The sequence below is a fragment of the Drosophila gunungcola genome, unplaced genomic scaffold (assembly GCF_025200985.1).
Source record: "Drosophila gunungcola strain Sukarami unplaced genomic scaffold, Dgunungcola_SK_2 000018F, whole genome shotgun sequence".
Classification (NCBI taxonomy): domain Eukaryota; kingdom Metazoa; phylum Arthropoda; class Insecta; order Diptera; family Drosophilidae; genus Drosophila; species Drosophila gunungcola.
Genome location: NW_026453200.1, coordinates 508,229 through 528,620, shown reverse-complemented (window position 1 = coordinate 528,620; position 20,392 = coordinate 508,229). Strand labels below are relative to the sequence as shown.

Here is a 20,392-nt window from a genome sequence, read left to right as displayed (position 1 = left end):
CTTTAGAGTTTGTAAATAATTTTTCTCTGCGTAGGCATAGACAAAGGGAAATGGCTATATGGATTTGGCTTAAATTCCTGATCAAAAACATACTACTCTATGGGGTTATAAAAATAAAAAATAAAGGGTATAAAAATAAAAGCCGAAATCATTTTTCCTCGCAATCTTTAGAGCTCTAGAATTGAAATTAAACCTTCAGATTCCAGTACTTAAAGTTCGTTTCGAAAACAGAACACGTTCACATACCCTTTACTTTTCTTTTAGCAGAACTGGACAAACGGGCAGATAGAAATACGGCCATAGGAATAGAAATGCTGGCAGCAATAAAGGAACTACAAGGTACTGAGTTGCAACAACTAAAGAAATTATAATTTTAATTTTAATTTTAATTGGTTTGCTAAAAAACTAATACCCTTTCGATTATACTTGTTGCATTAATGGCCATTTCAAGAGCAAACCCGGTGTTTAGTTTCACAAAAAATTCAGTTTGCAGGTATTTCTGCCTTGCGCATATCATTATGAGACTGTGGTCAAGCCATGAGCCTACATATCTCTACTTTTCATTCATGTGTTCGAGCCAAAGTTGAATGCGGGCATGAAAGCGAGTCTTTGAACCACCAGAAGAATTATTCGAATATTCGGATTCTCGAGCTGTGGTACAAACAGTAGAGTTTAGCGACCCATGCCTACCATACGGAACGTAATCCGAAACAGAACAAAACCGAAATCAGACCCAGACGCGTTTAGTTTCAGGCCAAGAGAGCCAAGTAGTCCGGTTGGAGTAGGCCTTTCGTCAATGAAAATAGGAAACAAACGTTGAGTCGCATCAATAAATTGTCAAATCGAAACGCAAAGGTGTCGGCCCACATGCAGGGCCAGCAACAACAAAGGCCAAGAAAGCTGGGGGTTCGAGCGAACAACAAGTGGAAAGCATAAGTAAGTAAGTGTTCTTCGACTAAGGGATACCTACTACCCAATTCACACTACAAAAGTCATCGAGGAGAATATCTATATCTAAAGAGCTATGCGTAAGAATTACATGTATACTTAAAACTAGGCTACCTAAAGTATATATATTTGATTTTATTTGCGATTTTGGGTTTTTTATGTTTTTCAAATTTTGAACTGACCGATGCTGAGTCCATATAATTAAAAGAGTCGATCATTTTATTTATGTGAATCGATTTGCCTGAGATCGATATACCCATAAGCCCTACGAGTAACCGGTATTATCGTATGATAGAAATAGCAGAATATCACCAACAAAGCACAAGCTCCAACTGAAGCAAATGACCGTAAATGAGAATCTTATAAATTCGTCATAAACGTATAAGAAAGAATGGATAGAGGAACCGCTAATCTCAACACCAATTCACCTCATACTGAAATACACACAGCAAAATTTAAAAACCATTTTGATGATTTTAAAGAAAAAAAGTATTTTATTTACGTGATTACATTTGCACAGCATTGGAAAAGGTGTGGCCATAAGAACTTGAGCTAACCGAATTAAAAGTCATTGACTTATTTAATTTTAAATTAAAATTTCAAAAATACCAAAAATTTAACTTAATTTGAAATTTTTATATAATTGATATAATCAATAACAATGCTAATATATTTATATATATTCATCTACCTTAATACATAGTCCAGGGTTTGAAGTACCTCATAATCGAACACTTATTCGTTTCAATACCAGTCAGAAGTTTGCAACAAAATGAAAGAGACATCTGCGACCCTGTATATATGATATATATATTTGATATATACATATATATATTTGATATATATATTCTTGGTCAGCATCGATAGGAGAGTGGATCTAGCCATGTCTGTCTATTTCTGTTCTTCTATTGCAGATAGAACATAAGTCGGAAGGAGCCGGATCGGACGACTATAGCATATAAGAACAATCGGAAAAATAAGTAAAAAAATAATAATTTTCTGTTTTTTTAAATATTTTTTTTAGTTCTTCGACATTCAGTAATGGTTAATAATTTTAGAATTACGGTTTAAATTTCATCAAAACATTTAAAAAATGTAGTACATTTTTATTTTGTAATTTTTTTAACATTTTTTTTTGACTTATTTATAATTTGACAGTTCAATTTTATTAAACTCGGAAAACGATATTATATAGCTGCCATAGGAGCTATCAAATAATTAAGCTGCAAATTATCATAGCTTCAATGTTTTTTTAACATTTACGCAAGTAAATCATAATTTAAGTGTTTTTAAGAATATTTAATTTTTGCAATAGCTGCAAGGGTATATGAACTTCGGCTTGCCGTTGTTTGCTTCCTTTCTTGTTAAATCAAATTTAAATATTTTCGGGAAGAGTTTCCGACCACATAATGTGTATATATTATCGTACTGATCAGGATCAAAAGCCGAGTCGAAATAGACATGTATGTCCGTCTGTATGGACGTCGAGATCTCGGAAACTATTAAAGCTAAACAGAGCCACGCCCACTTTAACGCCCACAAATCGTGATAGTAGGTACTGTCACTCTGAGACTTGTTATAAGGTTGGGACTGATTGTTGTGTGTGCGTTTCGGTCATATCTATCGGTAGACCCAACAATTTTTAAAATCGAGCTATTATTTTAGAAGTTTAGTGACTTATGAAGTTCTCTGCCGCCGCTCTGCCGCCGCTCTGCCGCTGCTTAGCCACTGATCGGCCGCAAGTAACAACTACACAAGGTGGTAACAATAACGTCCTCAAAACAGGGCAGCTGGCGGATAGCGCCATCTAAACTTCAATTGCTTTGTAGAGGAAATACTTAGGTTGAGGTCTGTTGGCTGAGTAAAGGGTATCTAATAGTCGGGGATCTCGACCATAGCGGCCTTTCTTGTTTTGACTTGATATCGAGTCGTTTTCTTTTTCTTTATAGGCATGGGTTTACACCTTGTGAGTGAAAGATACTCACAAATCAATAAAAAACTAAAACTGAGTACGGTGCAAATTTGTTAAAATGTTAGTTCTCAAGACAGGCTAATATTCAAATTTAATTATATAGATTATTATAATTGTTACAAGGAACAAGAAAGAGTTCACGCAGGCCAACATTCGAGGTACATGCTGGCAAGTTAAGAGGGTTGAAGTTGCGTCTAAAAGGCTCATTTAAAGCTAAACGGCTTACCAATTTTATGCAGTCAGTATCACCTTTACTAGATTGTGCATAAAAATAGTTTCAAGAATGATTCTACGATTTACGAGATAAGGTAAATTAAGCAATAGTAATCTAATAAAGTAAGAAGACAACCTTACGTTTTGATCCCAGTTCAAACCACAAAGGTCGTAAAGAAAATACTTTTTTTAACCGACTCGATACGATCAGTGTGTACTTGAATTTTGACCATTCCTTGATTGAACCTAAGAACATTCATAGCCTTGTTAATAGCAGACTTTATGTGACAGTCGAATATTAATTTTGGGTCAAGATGAACTCCTAAATGGTTGACAGAATGTATACGTCCAGTGGCATATTATGAAGAGAATAGCTTATAAATGAGGGAGTACCCTATAAAAAGTCATAACGTTGCATTTAAGGGAATTCACATTCAATTCTGAAAAAAATCAATGTCAGACTGAAATTATTAAAGGACAAAGTTTAACAAAGTAACAATAATACTCGAGAATGTGTTAAAACAGAAGGAAGTTCATATATGAATAAAGTAAATAGCAACAGGGCCCAAAAGACTACTCTGAGGCACTCCAGATGGTTCGTTATTCATATTGGAAACTGCGTTTTTAAAAATAACCCTCTGAGTTCTTCCATTCAAATAACTTGAAGTCCAAGCTAATAGATTATTCGAAAACCCGAGTTGATCTAATTTGAAACAATAAGAGAATAGTTAACAGAACCAAAAGCCTTACTACAATCTGTATACATAACTTCAGTCTGCATTTTATTATTAAATCCTTTAACTATAATAGATGTCAACTCAAGTAGGCTTGTGGTAGAAGACCTAACAAAACCATGTTGATAAGTTCGCTTAACAAAACCATGTTGATAAGGTAATATAAACAAGAGAAACACAAATGTTGCAAATGAGAAGTAATAATGCGTTCAAATGCTTTAGGTATTGCAGACAACTTAGAAATGCCGCTACAATTTTGAACATCCGACTTTCCTCTCTTTTTATGAAGTACAATATCAAAAGAATCTTTCCAGATAGTTGGAAAAACTGATTTTGAGGTAGACAATTGAAACAGTTTATGAACCGGTTTGCAAATAGTTGTAGAGTATGTTGGTGTTGTGGTCTCCAAATGACTTAAAAGATAACTTTCTGTTATTAACGGGGAAAAATACAATTTGACATGTTTGAATTGTAAGGGTAAATAGAATTTAGGGTGAATAGAATTTCAGAGTCAGCAGACGCCTCAATTGAGTTTAATCGTACTGATAAAGGCAAGACTAAGCGAAAATGCTTGACATTTACAAAGTTATAAAATTGATTCGGATAATTGGAAAGTTCGGCCTTACACCGGTTCCAATACACAGAAAAGCATTGACTGTTAAGAACATTAAAACCCGATCAAGCAACCACATATTTCGAAACATCTGATGGCTTGCTTTTGTACTTTTTGCAAGTGTTTGTTTTTAAGTTTTTAAGATAGAAATATAAATAATATATTCAACGTTTCATGTTAATTTCAGTGCGAGGATAAACTTTGAGGACCAAGTATTATAGACTACGTAGCTACTATGTAGGTACCAATCCAATCGTCAATAGGGTATAAAATGTAGCGACAAAAAGAGGGATACCATAATTAAAGAAATAACTACTTTTTTAACCAGTACAAATTTTTCTGTAAATTCGTGGTCCCTAGTTAATGTGTCGGCAACACTCATAGATAAATTCCAAATTATTCTGATCGACGTCTGATTCACGAAGCCGTGATTTCAATAACCAATGAACAATTTGTTTGTTTCTGAGTCAAAGACGGAGACCTCGTTAAGCATTTGTTTGATCACCTGTATTTACTCAAAACATCCAACACAAGAGCAATTCCATGTTTATATGTATGCATATATGTGCACACGGTAATTGTACATAAATATGTGATAAACACAAAAGTTGGGTTTCTGTTTAAATCCGAACAATAAATACACACTCAAAAGTGCACTCATCTACTTATAGTGCACATATAGCTCCTCATATTTTCCGTGAGCTCCTTCATTTGAATTTCACTATTTCGGGGAGTGTTCGCTCATCCCAACACGAGTTTTATGCTTCGTTGCTCCACGCAATTATTTGTTAATGACTTGAGTAATTAATCAATATTGAGTTTCTGTGTTGTCAAATGCTTGTGTGCTTGGCAATTATGAAGTTACGAACTTAAGTCTGGAGACTGTCATCACGTAAAATTGTCGACAGAACTGTTTATTTCGTATACAGTATTACTATATAGCCGGCCATCTTAACTCGATCTTAGTTTTAACTAAACGATGATGATCTTGAATTTTTTGTTCCGTAATGAATCTTCAAATTTTTTTATAGACGATTCCGATATAAGAACTTATAAAAACGTATTACGAAATCGCTAAAAATAACTAAACTATCGACGGTTATAACTTCCAAACTGTTAAACTAAACTACAGGCAAGTGTTTCATGTCGTTTATCACGTTGCTTTAACATAATTGGTCTAAAAACAAATTATTTAATTTCTATTTTGTTATTTTATTTTATTATATTTTTATTAAAAACTAGTTGAACCGAATTTGGTTTATAAAGCTCTTGCGATTGCTAATCTTTTGGTACACAAGAAGTTTTTCTGCAAGAATGTTTTCGAAATTTACTAAACTACAACTTTTCTTAATTTAGAGCAGTTAACGCTGCCCCGGCAATATCCACCTAAAATTATGCACTATTAATTTGATAAGTAAAATGTTATAAAAAACGGTTTCGGTTAAAGGAGGAAACATTATCACTAAATATTTGTAAAACATAATTAAATACTTATTTAACCAAACTAATTTGAAATCAGATACTTTGCACAAAACTGAGCACGCATATATCTTAGAAACAACGAAGCTATGAAAAATTAAATGTTTTGTTGAGACAGACGAACAGACGCTAGATCGACTCTCCTAGTGATGCTGATCAAGAATATATACACTTTATAGAGTCGGAAATGTCTCCCTCACTGCGTTGCAAAAAATACCCTTTTCAAGGGTGTAAAAAAGAATTGAGTAAAATAAAAATGGTAGCTAAATTAAATTGTTTATTAATCTAAAAAACCTAAAGTATATTTAGATATAAGGTACGACGAATCAGGGTTTACAGGTTAGTAGAAGATTTCTGCATACATTGTCATACATGTTGCTGTCTATATGCATGCCCTAATACGGAAGAAAACCCCTTATTCTCTTCCACTTCCTTTCCCCCTGACATGCGTGCTCTATTCATTTCTGGTTAAAAGTGAAAACGGAAACGCGTTTAGACTCCAGTAGTATATTTGAATTTATAAAAAGTAAGGTCGATTTTCCTATAAACTTTACCTGGGCACAATCCGTATCTATCCGTGAATTGGGAAATATCCCAATATAAAGCTACCTACCTCACCAAGCCAGCTTTTCATCCAACCCGGGGTTCCACTGAACCCGATTACAACGCACGACCTTCCTGCTCAACAATAGATATTAGAGCCCCTCAATCTTCCGTCAGTCAACTTGACTGTCAGATAGCTTTTTAATTTAAGATTTAATACACTTATTGTTAGTCTCGCTAAGGAGAATATCCCATAAACAAAATGCAAATGTATCACAAAGAAAATATATTCACTTGCAGATAGGGTCTAAATACTTACTCTATGTTTTATCAAACTTAGCGAGGAAAAAAAGTCGTGACGATCGCACCTTCAACATATAAAATATCTGATACCAAATTTTGTGATGAAAAATGAATAACCATTCGACTAAATATATACACTTAATTTAATTTAATTGTTTCCATTCGGACCGCTTCATCCAGGAATTTGCATATTCCAGAATTCTAAAACAAGTCCTCCAAATTTGTTGAAATTGAGAATCGATGTAGAAAACCTTTTGTATTTTTTAAATATATCAAAAAAAAAAAAATTTAAAAGCTAAGGAATTTCTCTTAAAAACATGTTTATTATGTCTCTTTTATATTTCTTTTTCTCATTAACCAATCAATTTCCCTAAAGTCTTGGTATGCCCTTCTTATTCAATTAGCGATACCTTTGATGCATTACTCGGCACGATCGGACCACCACATAATAGTAGTCTCCTCTGCACACGCTCTTGGTGCGCATCGTAACTTCATGTACTGTCGTCCATGTTAATTTTATTTCTTTTAAAATAACTATGATGAAATGTATTGTTATGTCAACTTTAGTATTTTATTTGGTATTGAAAAAAGACTATAATTTCAAAGTCTGGCGACTTTGTTCGTAGATGTTTTTGTGAGTTTTCGTTATGAAGAGTTTTCAAGAAGAGTCGTAGATAACCAGATATGAATTAAACTGGCCTAAGCTATTCAGTTTCTAAACGTGTATTAAGAAATAACAATCTTTTAAAATGAGCCATACTAACTTACGGTGGTGGTACTGGTCAAGAACCTACGAACTTAGTTAAAAACAAGATAGAACGTTATAGTCGAGTTCCCCGACTATTAGATACCCGTTAGTCAGCCTCAGCTAACAAATTTCAAACTAAATATTCCCCCACAACACAATCGCAGTTTAGGTGGCGCCATCTGACGAGCTGCATAACCAACACAAGAAGCTAAGAGCGTGCAGCACCCCCACCCCCCGCTAACAGTTCTTCGTTCTGTCTCTCTTCATCAGCGATTACCGGCAGAGCAGCGGCAGAGGACTTAATAACTTCTAAAATAATAATTTGTGTGCCTATCGATTGGTATAACCGAAACACACACACAAAGTACAACAGCTAGGGTCTAACATGTCTCAGAACGACGTAACAGACGTGTTAAGAGTTTTGCTATTTGTGGGCGCTATATAGAGGGCGTGGCTCCTATTTGAAGAAAGCGCTGCGTAGAAAAAACTAGAATCTGCATGCCAAATCTCAAGCTTTTGGAGTTACCGATATCTCGGGCTAGATCGGCTATTGATCCAGATCAAGAATACGCTTCCCTCTACCTGTAATATATACTTTTCAACAATTGCAAAATACCCTTTTACTCTGCGAGCAACGGGTGTAATAAGTTATATGGATTAGAGAAGAGGAGAAAAAGGAAAGGAAGACGAATAAAAGGAATGACAGATTCTGATTACGCCAAGGATTGGGCCGAACCCCACCCCCACCCCCACCCATACCACAAAACATAAAAGCACAAAAGTTGGTATAGACAATGTCTGCATACTGTTCCATGCGAGGGGCTGGCTACATGCATATCCTAATACCCTGCCGTGCATTAGCGAGTGTGTAAAAACGAGAGTAGTCGCACGGGGAAGAAGCCAAAGAGAGTGAGTTTAAGAAAGGGGTTTCTCTTTCCGCTCCTTTCCCCGCTGACATGCGTGCTTTATTCATTTCTAGTTAAAAGTGTAAACGCAGACGCGAATTTGGCGTTTTAGACTTCTGCGTAAATATGTATTTTCTTGTCGTAACTGCTCCTGCGAAATAAGACTTTATGTATACGATTACGACGACTCTCTGACGTGTGAGAGGGAAGTGAATTTATAAGTAAAATACCTTTGAAAATGTCTGTAGTATATTTTGTCTTATTCAACAGTGTTTTTACCATTAATTAGCATCGGTCAACAGAATTTGAGCTTATAAGTCGTTAAAAAAATGTTTACCTGCTTAGATCAGGCAACCTTTGGCTATTATTTCCATTTTAAAAACATTTTCAGCTTTATACGCTTGCAATGGGTCTTATTTCAGTTGGAGAAGACACGTTTACGACCCTATAAGGTATATATATATTCTTGATCAGCATCACTAGGAGAGCTAATCCAGCCATGTCCATCCGTCTATTAGATATTTCAGAATTACGTTTTTAATTTCGTTAAAATCGGGCTTCTATAACGTATAGCTTCCATTGGAACAATCTAAAAAATTAAAAAATAAATTAAAGATTTCAATATACTTCGAAACTCGACAATTTTTTTATCCATGCAGATGGTTTTAAAATTTAGTCACTTTTTTCCTGTAAGCTTGAAACTCAGAGAACTTTTCTGCGTACAAACATAATGCTTATATAGATAACCTCGCCAGAGTTGTGTCTCACCATTAGCACTGATTTTTAGTTATTACAAAAAAAAAAAAAAAAAAACAAGAAAGGAAGAAAATAAAGCTTATATACCCTTGCAACTATTGGAAAAGTTAAAAACATGTAAATTTCGAATTATACGAAAACCCTTTAAAACCATTGAAGCATTCGATTAGTCGATCGTTACTATGACAGCTCTATGATACCGTTTTCTGATTTTAATAAAATTAATAGCATAATTCTGAATTATTAAACCATTCAGTTACATTTTTTTCTTGTTTTTTATAATTCTGATTGTTTTTATGGTTATTATATACATAAGTTATATTTTTTTTCATTTTTTTCTCCGATTGTTCCTATGAGAGCTATATGACATAGTCGTCAGATCCGGCTCGATTCGACTTATATACTACCTGCAATAGGAAGACAACTTTTCACTAGCCTAAAAAAGAAATTATGAAAATAAAATCAACATCTTGTTTGTTAAGTTACTTATGAACGGAGCATTGTTTTTAATGAGGGAGGTGCCGTGACCATCAAAAATTCTAGTTTTTGAAATTGTCCTTTTCACTGCTGTTTCTGACCAAATGTCTTTCTTAGTTTAAGGGTTTTAAACTTTTTTTTTCATTCTGTTTCTGAATCAACAATAAGTTGAGAATATTCTGTACTGTATTTCAAACGACCGGCCGTGTACCCAGGTTGTTCACGTCTTTTTTATACCCTCAATTATTAGATCGCTATTCTAAGCAATAAACTAAACTCACTATTCTAAAACAATAAACTATTACTATATATCGATGAACTAAAAAAAATAAAGAAACAGGAAAAATATCATTATACCCTTGGAAAGGGTAAAATAATTTAATGAAATTATTATATATACACATTAATATATCCGCATATGTTGAAAAGCAAACGAAGCTCGTTCATTTATTTTTTTTTAAGTCCGATTGTTTTTATATGATGATATAGTTGTTCGATTTTTATCAAATTCGCAAATAATAAACCAATACTATAACTTGCAGAACTAAAAAAAAAAATTAAAAGCCGCAAAGTTATAGTATTTTTTTGTTTTTTCCTGATTGTTCCTATGGTATTATATATGATATAGACGTCCGATACGGTACAACGTTTGGGAAAGTAGAACTGTGGAAATGTCTCCTTCAGTGCGTTGCAAACTTCTGACTGAAATAGTATTGTATTGTATTGTATGCAAATGGATAGGATAAGATAGTCCGTTTGTCTATCTGTCCGTTAGTCTGAACTTCAGATTTACGGTTTTAATTTTATTCAGATCGGACGACAATAACATATAGCTCCCTGTCGGAATGATAAATGAAAAAAATTAGAACTTTACTGTGTTTCAATTTATTTAATATACTTCAAGATATAGAATTGGAATCTTATTTCAGAACAACAATTATTATTTTATAATGATTGGACAGCGATGTCATATACCTGAGATAGGTACGATCGTAAAATTCAGGGAAAAATCGACCTAGCTTTATTGTTTTTATACATGTACGCATAAGAATCGAAATTTAGTCGCTTACATAATATAATACTTTTGTAATAGCTGAAGGGAATATAAACGATGGCTTGTCTTAAAATGTTTTAATTTGACAAGTAAAACTTAAGTTTCCTATCACTGTTAATTGTTGAAAATAGAAATTTCTTAAAAGAACCTGATACGTTCGACTTTTTTATAAAATGTTTTGAATATAAAGAAGAGACGCTAAGTCGAGTTCCCCGACCATTTTATTAATTAGCTAATAAGTTTCAAAATAAATATTTCACCAAAAGCAATTGGGTTTGTCAACAATACAACCTTAGAGCGAAAAGCACGCCGAACACGCGCTAATAGCGGTCTTTCCAGTGCAGATAGATCAGCGGCAGAGGGCCGACAGAGCCCGACACGAACAGTAATTAACCGCTGTCGGCACACATACATTGACAAGTTTCGCCGTGAAAATTTCTCAGACAACTGAAGTGCAAGCAAGCCACAGTATGTGTGCTGATCGCCGCTTTTCTACGGACAGACAGACAGACGGGCATGGCTAGATCGGCACGGCTATTGACTCTGACCAGAAATATATATGTATAACTCAGAGCATTACAGCCTCTGTCGGTTCATACAATTATTGCATCGCTAAACGAAAACGACTTAATTCACTAATAAAAAGGGTCACATTTTTGGGTGCAAATTGCCACGTAACAAATAGAATTTAAGCTGATTAGTTCTTCGATGGTATAAAGTTTAACAGCCAGAACATCTTGAACACTACACTGGGCATTGATTCGGGTTGAAATGGCAATAAATCTTTGAAATGTTTGCAACATGTACATATTTCAAAGCAAGGAACCCTAGATGGACTTACTTCCAGTAGTTATCCTTGAGTGCTATGTTTCCGAGCTTCAACAATATCCAGAAACACACAAAAAAACAAACGTTTTTTATTGTCAAAACAACGAAAATGTTGCAAAACAATCAAAAACTGAAAATTTGTTAAACCCTCGTTCAAGTTGAGACTAAAACAGAAAAAAGGAAAAATTAAAGGGGTTGCCTCTTGTGTATATAAAAAGTGAGCTGCTATCATCATTTCCAGTTTTATTTTATAACTTAATGTTATGTTCATGACAATTTAGAATAGTGGTTCAAGAAATAAACAATATCTTGGATATTTTATATTATTCTATAGATTTTCTTTTAAAGAAGTCGCTGTGATTCTCTTATTCCAGTTTAATACTGAAAATATTTCCGATCATTCTGCAGACAATGGGATGTTGAACATGCCGGTTTGGGAACCTTTAACATCCGTCGGCAGTAATACAAAAATAATGAAAGATGATTGCTCAAGCTGCACCCACACAAAACAAAGGTACGCGGCCATACAAACATACACACACACACACACACAAGCACACACACACGCACACACACGGGGACAGACAGAAATTAAGGAGGAAAAGAGAGGGTCGCTGAGAGAGCATAAGGCACAGCACATTGGTACATTGTTTTATCACCTCAGCTCCCGTCTCGCTCTTTTGTAATTACCACTCTGCGTGGCAATAATTACCCCATTACGGAAATCTCGCAGCCAAGAGACTCTCAGTCTCTCTCCAATCTCGCCTTATACGCATGATTCGATTTCGTTTCGTTTGGTTTGGGGTTCGGTTCGGCTTTCAGAACGGCTGAGCCCGAGACGAGAGCGCCGGAGAGCGGCAAAGAGCGGCGGAGAGCGCGCGTGACGTTAAACTAGTAAACAAGTAAGCCTGCCTCGGCTCAGTCGAAAAAAAACGTTGAATGAGTCAGATGCGGGTCGGATGGTGAGTTCTGAGTTCTGAGTGCTCGGATGAGATGCGGTTTCAATGTAGATCTCCATGGCGATGCCGTTGGCGTGACTGTGACTGTGTCTGTGACAGTGACAGTGACAGTGATTGTGGATGTGACTGTGACTGTGACTATCCGCTGTTTCATTGTGCTTTGTAAAGCGTAAAAAGTGCAATAAGAAACAACCAAAAAGTGAAACCCAATGCCCACTGTGATCTCGAAAAGAGATGTTGAATGTGTCTCACCACCTATGAATACCCAATCCCCAGGATAGTGATATCTGCTTTCGAAGTGGGTGCGCGTCGTTATCGCGCGTCTACCTGATTCTATGCCACTTAGCATTCACACGCTTTGGTTTGTGTTGTGCGCCGAGAGCAGTGATGTTCGCAGAAATATTTGATAAATTATGGATCTGCAAATGAAGAGAAAAGAAGTTTTAAACAGTAAACAGTAAACAGTAACCAGTCGATTGCGAGGCGAGATTGCAATTCAGCGATTGTCTGCTTGATGCATCCAGTTCGTTGCTGCTTAATGGCGAAATCTAATCAAATCAAAAATTTAATGTATAGGTGCATGGTAACATTGCAGTCCTGTGCACTAAACAATACACTCACCCTTATCTTTATGTACTTGTGTATGTGTGCATAGCAACAATAACAACAACAAGAACAACGCCACCGACAAGAGCAGAATTTCATTTCAATATTACTGAAAAGAGATGGCGAATCGTCGTATCGTATTAAAAATATCGAAGCAAACAAAACGGGGAATCCGTCCGGGGAAAGTTTTTTATTTTTAATTGCATTACGGGCCGAGCCGAACAGAGCCGAGTACATCCGATCCGTGCCGAGCGGAAGGAGGGTGCGCGAAAGTAAATCGAAGGAAAGGAATGGAAAGGAAAGGAGCTAAAAAGAGCGCGCCGCAGGAAAAGGGTGCTAGACTGCTGTTGGATGTTCTCTATGAATTGCTTTCAACGATTTAATGAGCACGTGGTCCACGAGAGTGTATGCAAAAATGAATGCCTCCTCTCTCTCAGGCTCTGTCTCTATTTCTGTCCCTGTCGCGGCGGCTCTCCCCTCTCTGTCTGGCGCTTTGTACTGGAAAGGACGGGACGGGACGGGACGGGACGAGACGGGATGGGGGGAAGGAGCATTGAAAGTCGGAAAGTACGGGACCAGAAGTTTCCACTTGTGACTGTGCTTGTAACTGTGCGTGTGTGTATAAAAAAGAGACAACTGTCTCGCTTGCGCCATAAGCAGCCAACTAGGAGTAAAAGTGTTGATATTAAAAATGCAAAAACGCAAAAAGTTGGCAAATTAAATCGCTGGGCGTAACGCGCGCGTATACACCCAACCATAACCATACACCCCTGCACTCACCCACACACATCATTCGACTAACTCGCTCGTTTCGCTCTCACATACACATGCACGTACACTCACCGACTCGGCAGAAGTATGTGCACATGCAGATGTGCATACATTGTCGTTGTGTACTTACATATGCATATGTACACATGTATGTCTGAACATAAGTGTGGGCTATTTAAATTATTTTGCAGTCATTCGTCTAACCGTATGTGAATAGATGTGTGCGTGTGTGTGTGCGTGTGCGTGTGCGTGTGCTTGTGCTTGTGCGGGTAAGAAGCCTTGACAAGTCGTCGATAATCCTTTGATCTGCGTAAATGCATACATTTTCATATGCGCGATGCGAAGTGACACAAAAAGCGAAATTAACGCATTTCCGACCGACTCCTTGCCGAAAACGCGCCAACTCTTGTGCCCTCAACGGGTAGCTGCAGCCTGCAGCGGTAGGTCGATCACCTTTCGCCTTTCGCCTGTCACCTGTCACTGGTCACGGCAATTACACCCGCACACACGAGTATATACACTCGTTCGTACACCAGCGTTTGCACTTAATTTGGCTCTTTCGAGCCCTGCTGTTGCCTGCTGTTCTCTCCCTAACTCTCCCTAACATCCTGCCTCGATGTCCTGCCTCGATATCCTGCCCATGCCTATTTGCCACCTGTCCTTGATGGCCTCACACAAGTGCAAAATCAAAACCGCAGGTCCTTGAGGACAAGGTGTGGTTTGAAAGCCGTATTTCGATTACGGGGATCGGAAACAGAGTTAAATTACGAGTTATTAAAACGTTTACGGTTTTCGTAACAAAACAGCAATGTCAAATGGAAAATGGAAAATGAATTGAATGGAAAAACCTTTTGTTTTTGTAGCCTGCAAATTTTTTGACACTGCGCGTTATTTGGGTTATTTTATTTTGAATCCATACTCATTATGTTTTTAGTCTGAGACAAAAATAGTTTTTTTTCGCGTACGGAAGCGTTGTCGAAGCGTTGTGATGAGTTGGTAACAGTATTATCTACTAAACTATCCTCTAGGTGCCGCAGTCCAATGAATTAACTCGCCCACGTCTACAAGCGCTCGATTCAAAAGTTCCTATAATATTTAAGCCTAAGGATAAATCATAACATAGTACAAAACTATCGCCGCTAACTTAAAATAATTAACAACTGAACTAGCCAATAACCCTACAAACTCGAACTCCAATTATATATGCGCAAATACAAATACGCTCAACTGAAACTGGCAAAACTCTAAATGCCTTCTCCTGAAGGCCCAACGTTCCAGTCAGCTGATAATGGATTCGACTGCTTTCAGACTTCAGGTAAGTCTTCTATTGGGGGGTTTTTGTTTACTCTCAAAAGTAGTTTTTGAGATGAGTTAACATTTTTACTGGGGCATCGAACAGATTACACTTGGAAAGTTCAATTTGCGACTTAATTATACATATCTTAATGCAGTGATGTTCAGTGCTCAATCGGATGAACGGCTTTACCTATCTCGAGTATATTTTATTTGACTATATATCGAAATACGTTTATTCTGCCAGTCGAACCAATTTATAAGAAATAATCCTTTTCTACGCTTAAAGCAAACTCATTTTGCAACTGAGAAATTTATGGTTTGTTCTTCATTTGAAATTATCTAAAAGAACACTTTTAAGTTTATTGTCCGGCCAAAAGTCTTTAATTTTTTTAAGCTTCGTTAGTATCAAAAAATGTATGACAGCCAAATTAAATTTTATAAGGTTTTATCAAAAGCTTATATGAGAAAAACTCCCTTTGAAGGTAAACGTGTTTTTTTCTAAATGTTTCCAAGCCACAGAGGTCAGTCATTATAACTATCGAGACCAATGTTCTAAATCGAACGATTATTTTATAAGTTATTAGCATAAATAAAAACGTTGGCACCCCATAAAACCCTATTGTTTTCTGGGGGCATATGGGAACTTCCAGGATCGAGAACGCGGCATTCGTACGACTTTAAACGAAAAAAGACAAAAACTATCATTAAACACATTTTTTTACACAAGTAACATATTTGAAAAACCCTACTTTAACTATACAAAAATTTGGCTTTGAGTACTTGTCGTTTTCGAGTTATTAATAGAAAACACCGCGTCGAGAACGCGATAGTAAAATAATGTTGTGTTGGTTTTATTGACCTTGTATTTCGTATACATAAATCGAAGTGAAAAACTCGAGGTCATAGTTAGTTATAAGTCTTTGTAAAACAACTCCTTTGATAACTTTCATCACACTAGCACTTCCTAGGGAGTGATCCCCGAACTAGTTTCGTTTGCACGTCACCTCAAACTCTTCAGATTTCTCTGGGTATAATGTAGTCTTCAATGTTAAGACTTTATTTTGAAATATTAATTGAAATATTTGCTTAATTTTTCAAGATTTATCAAAATTTGTAAGGCGAAATCGTGAACGCGCCAAGTTTCTACTTAGTTTTAGTCAAACATTTTTTTTAAAAAAACAAAAAAATTTGATTTACACTTATTAACGTATTAATATTTACATTTTTAAGGAACGTGTGTTTAATAATCAAAGCAATGGACATTAGGATTAGCGGGTCTCATTGTCATTCTCATTGCAGCCTTTTCAAGGTACATTTTTTCTAAATAACGTCGTTATAATTTTTACTCATCTGCATAAAAAGGAAGCAATATTGAAAATATTATAACTTACGATGGAAAACGCGACAAACTTTTAAGTAGATTTAAAGTTTTTTGGAAGGCAACAACACTTTTTTTCATTAACTTAGTTTAGATATAAATATTTAGATTTTTGCGAGGACTGTATTAACCGTACTGAAAGAAGACAGCGTTTTGTCATCGGGAACGTGGCAACGAAATAGCAGGAGAAAAATACTTAAAAATGTATCATTAATCGATGCATGCTTTTTTTTTGTATTTTTTTACTATTTTACGATTGGTTTAAGGATCCTAAATGAACATTGCAATCATACAACGAACATACAACAAACTAAAGCAAAAACAAAGCCAGCACTTAAAGGTACCATGAATGAAAAAAATTCATTTTTCGACTTTCTGTTCAAATATTTCACAACAAAAACAATAATATGCGGTAAACTAATTATTTTCTTTAAATAAATATTAGTTTATTAACTTTTAAATTGGGAAATACTCTAGACAACTAGGTCAATTCCCTTTATTCTAGTCGCTCAGTTTAAACGCTATCTGCATGAACTTTCCTAAACCCACTTTCTTTTGCAGGCAGTAAATCAATATTACCAATAACAAAAAAAGGATGTAAATTTTGGATAGACGAAGCTTATATACTTTTGCAGCTGTTGCAAAAACTAAATATTCTTTATAACAACTATATTCCGATTTTTATGCCTATATAGCAGTAAAGCTTTCATAATTTTGCAATGATTTATTCAATCATTTTATTACAGCTATATGATATTGTTGTTCAATTATATTAAAATGACAACCGTATTCCAGAAATAGTAAATTATTCTTTTATACCAAAGTACATTACAACCAATTGAAAACAGCAAGGTTAAAGTTTGTTATATTTTATTTCCCTTTTTCCTATGGTGATATTTTTCTCCGATCCGGCTCCTTCTTGCAACTTTATACTTTTATACTTTATAGGGTCGGAAACCTTCACTTCGCTGAAAACTTCTGACTGAAATTATTATACCCTCTGGAAGAGTATAATAAATAATAAATTTTTTCCTGACAAACTTATCAGAATTTTCAAGAAAAAAGCTTCCGCATCGTTCTCAACTCTATTATCTTTTGACCAGATAGCGAAACAGAATCAAGCAAGCCCTCCACCCCACTAGGCTCCGTCGATTTGGCCGATCCAGAGTATTGATATTTTTGATATTGTCAAATCTAGCATGGATTAAATGTGCTTTAAAATGGGTTGGGTTGCATATGAGAACCGAGATCCAAGCTAAGCGCGCCAATTAAAACGTAGCGGAAAGTGGTGGCAAAACACCCTTTGGGCCCTGTTAATTACAAGCAGCCATCTAATTAGCCAATGACGATGGAGCTGGCTGAGCGAGGGAGAAGGGGTTACTTGTCGCTTTCGGTTGGAGGCTGAAGTTAGTTCAACGAACGAACCGAGCTCTGCCGAAATAAGCCGAACGGAGAAGAACAAAGCGGAGCAGAGAACCCCAAATCAGCCTAGTAATTAAGCACAGACAAAGGCAATGATGACGGCAGCGAAACGCACAGAGAGCTTAATGCCCCGCTCTTTTGCTGTTAAGTCTCAGATGATGCCGGCGCAGAAACAGTGGGAAAACGGGTCAGAAACAGCGGAAACGGAACCAAAAGAAGAGTGAAGCAACTGTGCGCGGTTGTCGCTAAAGTGCGACTTGATTGGTCGGTTGTCGCTTGCCGCTTGCCAAAGTCCTCATCTTCTCTGCTCTCCTCTCTGCTTCGCTTCGTTTCTTCTCGCAGTTTCTCTCCTCTTTGTCGACTCCCCAACACTCTTCCGCACCTGCCGTCCCAATCCTTTGTGGGTGTATTGGGTTCTCTGTTAGTGTTTTCGTCATGTGTGGGTGGCTGGATGGCTGGGTGGGTGGTTCATAGAGTAGAGTTAATTGACGCCTTTCGAATCACACCCCATTCGCGTTGTCACTGGCTGGGAGTCGGCATACGTGATTCGTTGCGGCCAGCAGCGCACCACTACCTACCCCACCCCCACCCTCCCCGCCGAGGAGAGAATGAGCATTCGGCTTGGCAAAATGTTAATTACTGGCCAACCAATTAAGCACTAACGTTACCATACCCAAGCCGTCTCCCTCGCACGCTCTAGCTCTCTCCCTAGCACTTGCTCGTGTTTTGTTCCGCCGCCACCCGTTGCACACACAAGAACATTCGAGCTTTGAGTTATGTACATATGTATGTAAGGTACTGGCTCTGAAATTCGTATATGTATGTACATGCCATACACACATACGTATATAAATGGACGTAATTCGTGGGCGCTCGCTTGAGAACCAATTAAATGAAAGTTTTGCTGGTAAATGGGTAAATAAAGCAAAGCAAAAGCCTGAGCACCAGCAGCGGATGGGTACATACTTGGCCCCTACTAATTGCTACTTATATTGCTGTTCTGCGGCTCTCCATGCGGCACATGCATTTGGACAATGTGGGTATCTAAACAACCATCATCCCTCAATCAGGACCTCAGTTCCGCCTTCGCCCAAGCGATTGCTTCTCGCCAAGGATAAAGTCAAATTTCAAAGGAAAGACGCAAAAATCGATAATGACGAGCAACGAAATTAAAATAAAAAAGACTTCGGAATCACAATAAACAACAAACGAGAATTCCTCCTTTCAGAAGATGGGTGTATGTTCTAGCTGAATGTACATATGTATGTACATATATGTATGTGTGCTCATATATTTTGACTGCTCATGTAACATTTACAGGCCGTGTCTGTGTGTTTGAGTGAGTCTGCCTCTGTGTAGTGGGGGTGAATAGGTCGAATATATGTCTGCATGTGTGCATACAAATGTAAATGAGCTGAATGGGTGAATGGTGGTGATGGCTTGGGTCACATTAGAGCGCCCTCCTTTTACGCTACGGCATACATATGAACATTTGCATGTATGTATGTATGTATGTGGGAGCCCAATTAAGGCATGCTCCACCAAAAAATCCAAGTCATTCTCCTTATTTTCCAAATGCTGTGCAAGATAAAATTTTGCTTTTAACTCAGCATTCTCTTATTTAATGATTGTGTTTTTTTCGCTAGGTAGGACATTATACAGTTTTGCAATTTTCAAAGTTGGCCGCGAACAAAGCAAAGATGCCAGAAAAGTCTTTTTGCAGAACCCAATTAACATTCTCGCAGTAAACAGCGTGGTGGATAGGGTGGTTTTTCCCAAAATATGAAATGATTCAAAAAAGTGCGGAAATTAACATAATAAAAAATATCTCAGACCAGCAAAATATAAAGAAAAAATTTAAAGAGAGACAGAGAGGGAGAGAGAGTGAATGAAAGAGAGAGAGAGAGAGATGGAGAGACGAAGAGTACGAAAAAAACAACAGAAGGAGCTCGAAATGTGTGTTTCAATGCTCCTTGGAATACCACGTTCGCGTAATTGTGTTCTTTATGCTCCTTCTCCTTCTCGTACTCTATTTGCCCATCAGCGCCTTAGCCTCCTGTCTCTTTCGCTCGGGCCTCAGACCCAAACCCACTCCCACTCCCACTCCCACACCCACACCCACAAGTCCAAGTGCTGTGCTTTACTGCGTTGTTGTTATAAGAGACGACGACGACGACGACGGCGACGACGACGACGACGGCGACGACGACCCCGGTTAGAGAGGGCCGAAAATATGCAGAAAGAGACACCATCATCTGCTGAGGCAGACGCTGAGATACTGGCGCAGCAGCGCATTATGTATAAATTATTTATTTACATTTACATTATATTTGTACTCGCGCATTGCTCGCTGGGGTGGTGTGCTGTGCGGCGTTGTGGCGTTGTGG

The 20,392-nt window shown here is 37.1% G+C and overlaps 1 protein-coding gene across 5 annotated transcripts in view; it reads left to right on the top strand.

Annotated features, from left to right (window-relative positions):
* Nucleotides 1–12,431: 12,431 nt before the first annotated feature.
* LOC128263782 (zinc finger protein 2) overlaps nucleotides 12,432–20,392 on the top strand; it is a 56,976-nt gene continuing 49,015 nt past the window's right edge. For 4 of the 5 annotated variants that reach the window (XR_008268514.1, XM_052998983.1, XM_052998982.1 and 1 more), the window contains exon 1: nucleotides 14,938–15,224. The gene's annotated coding sequence lies outside the window, so the exon portion shown is untranslated. Of the gene's footprint in view, nucleotides 12,536–14,937; nucleotides 15,225–20,392 lie in introns of those variants that run through there. The other variant, XM_052998981.1, reaches the window with a different exon arrangement.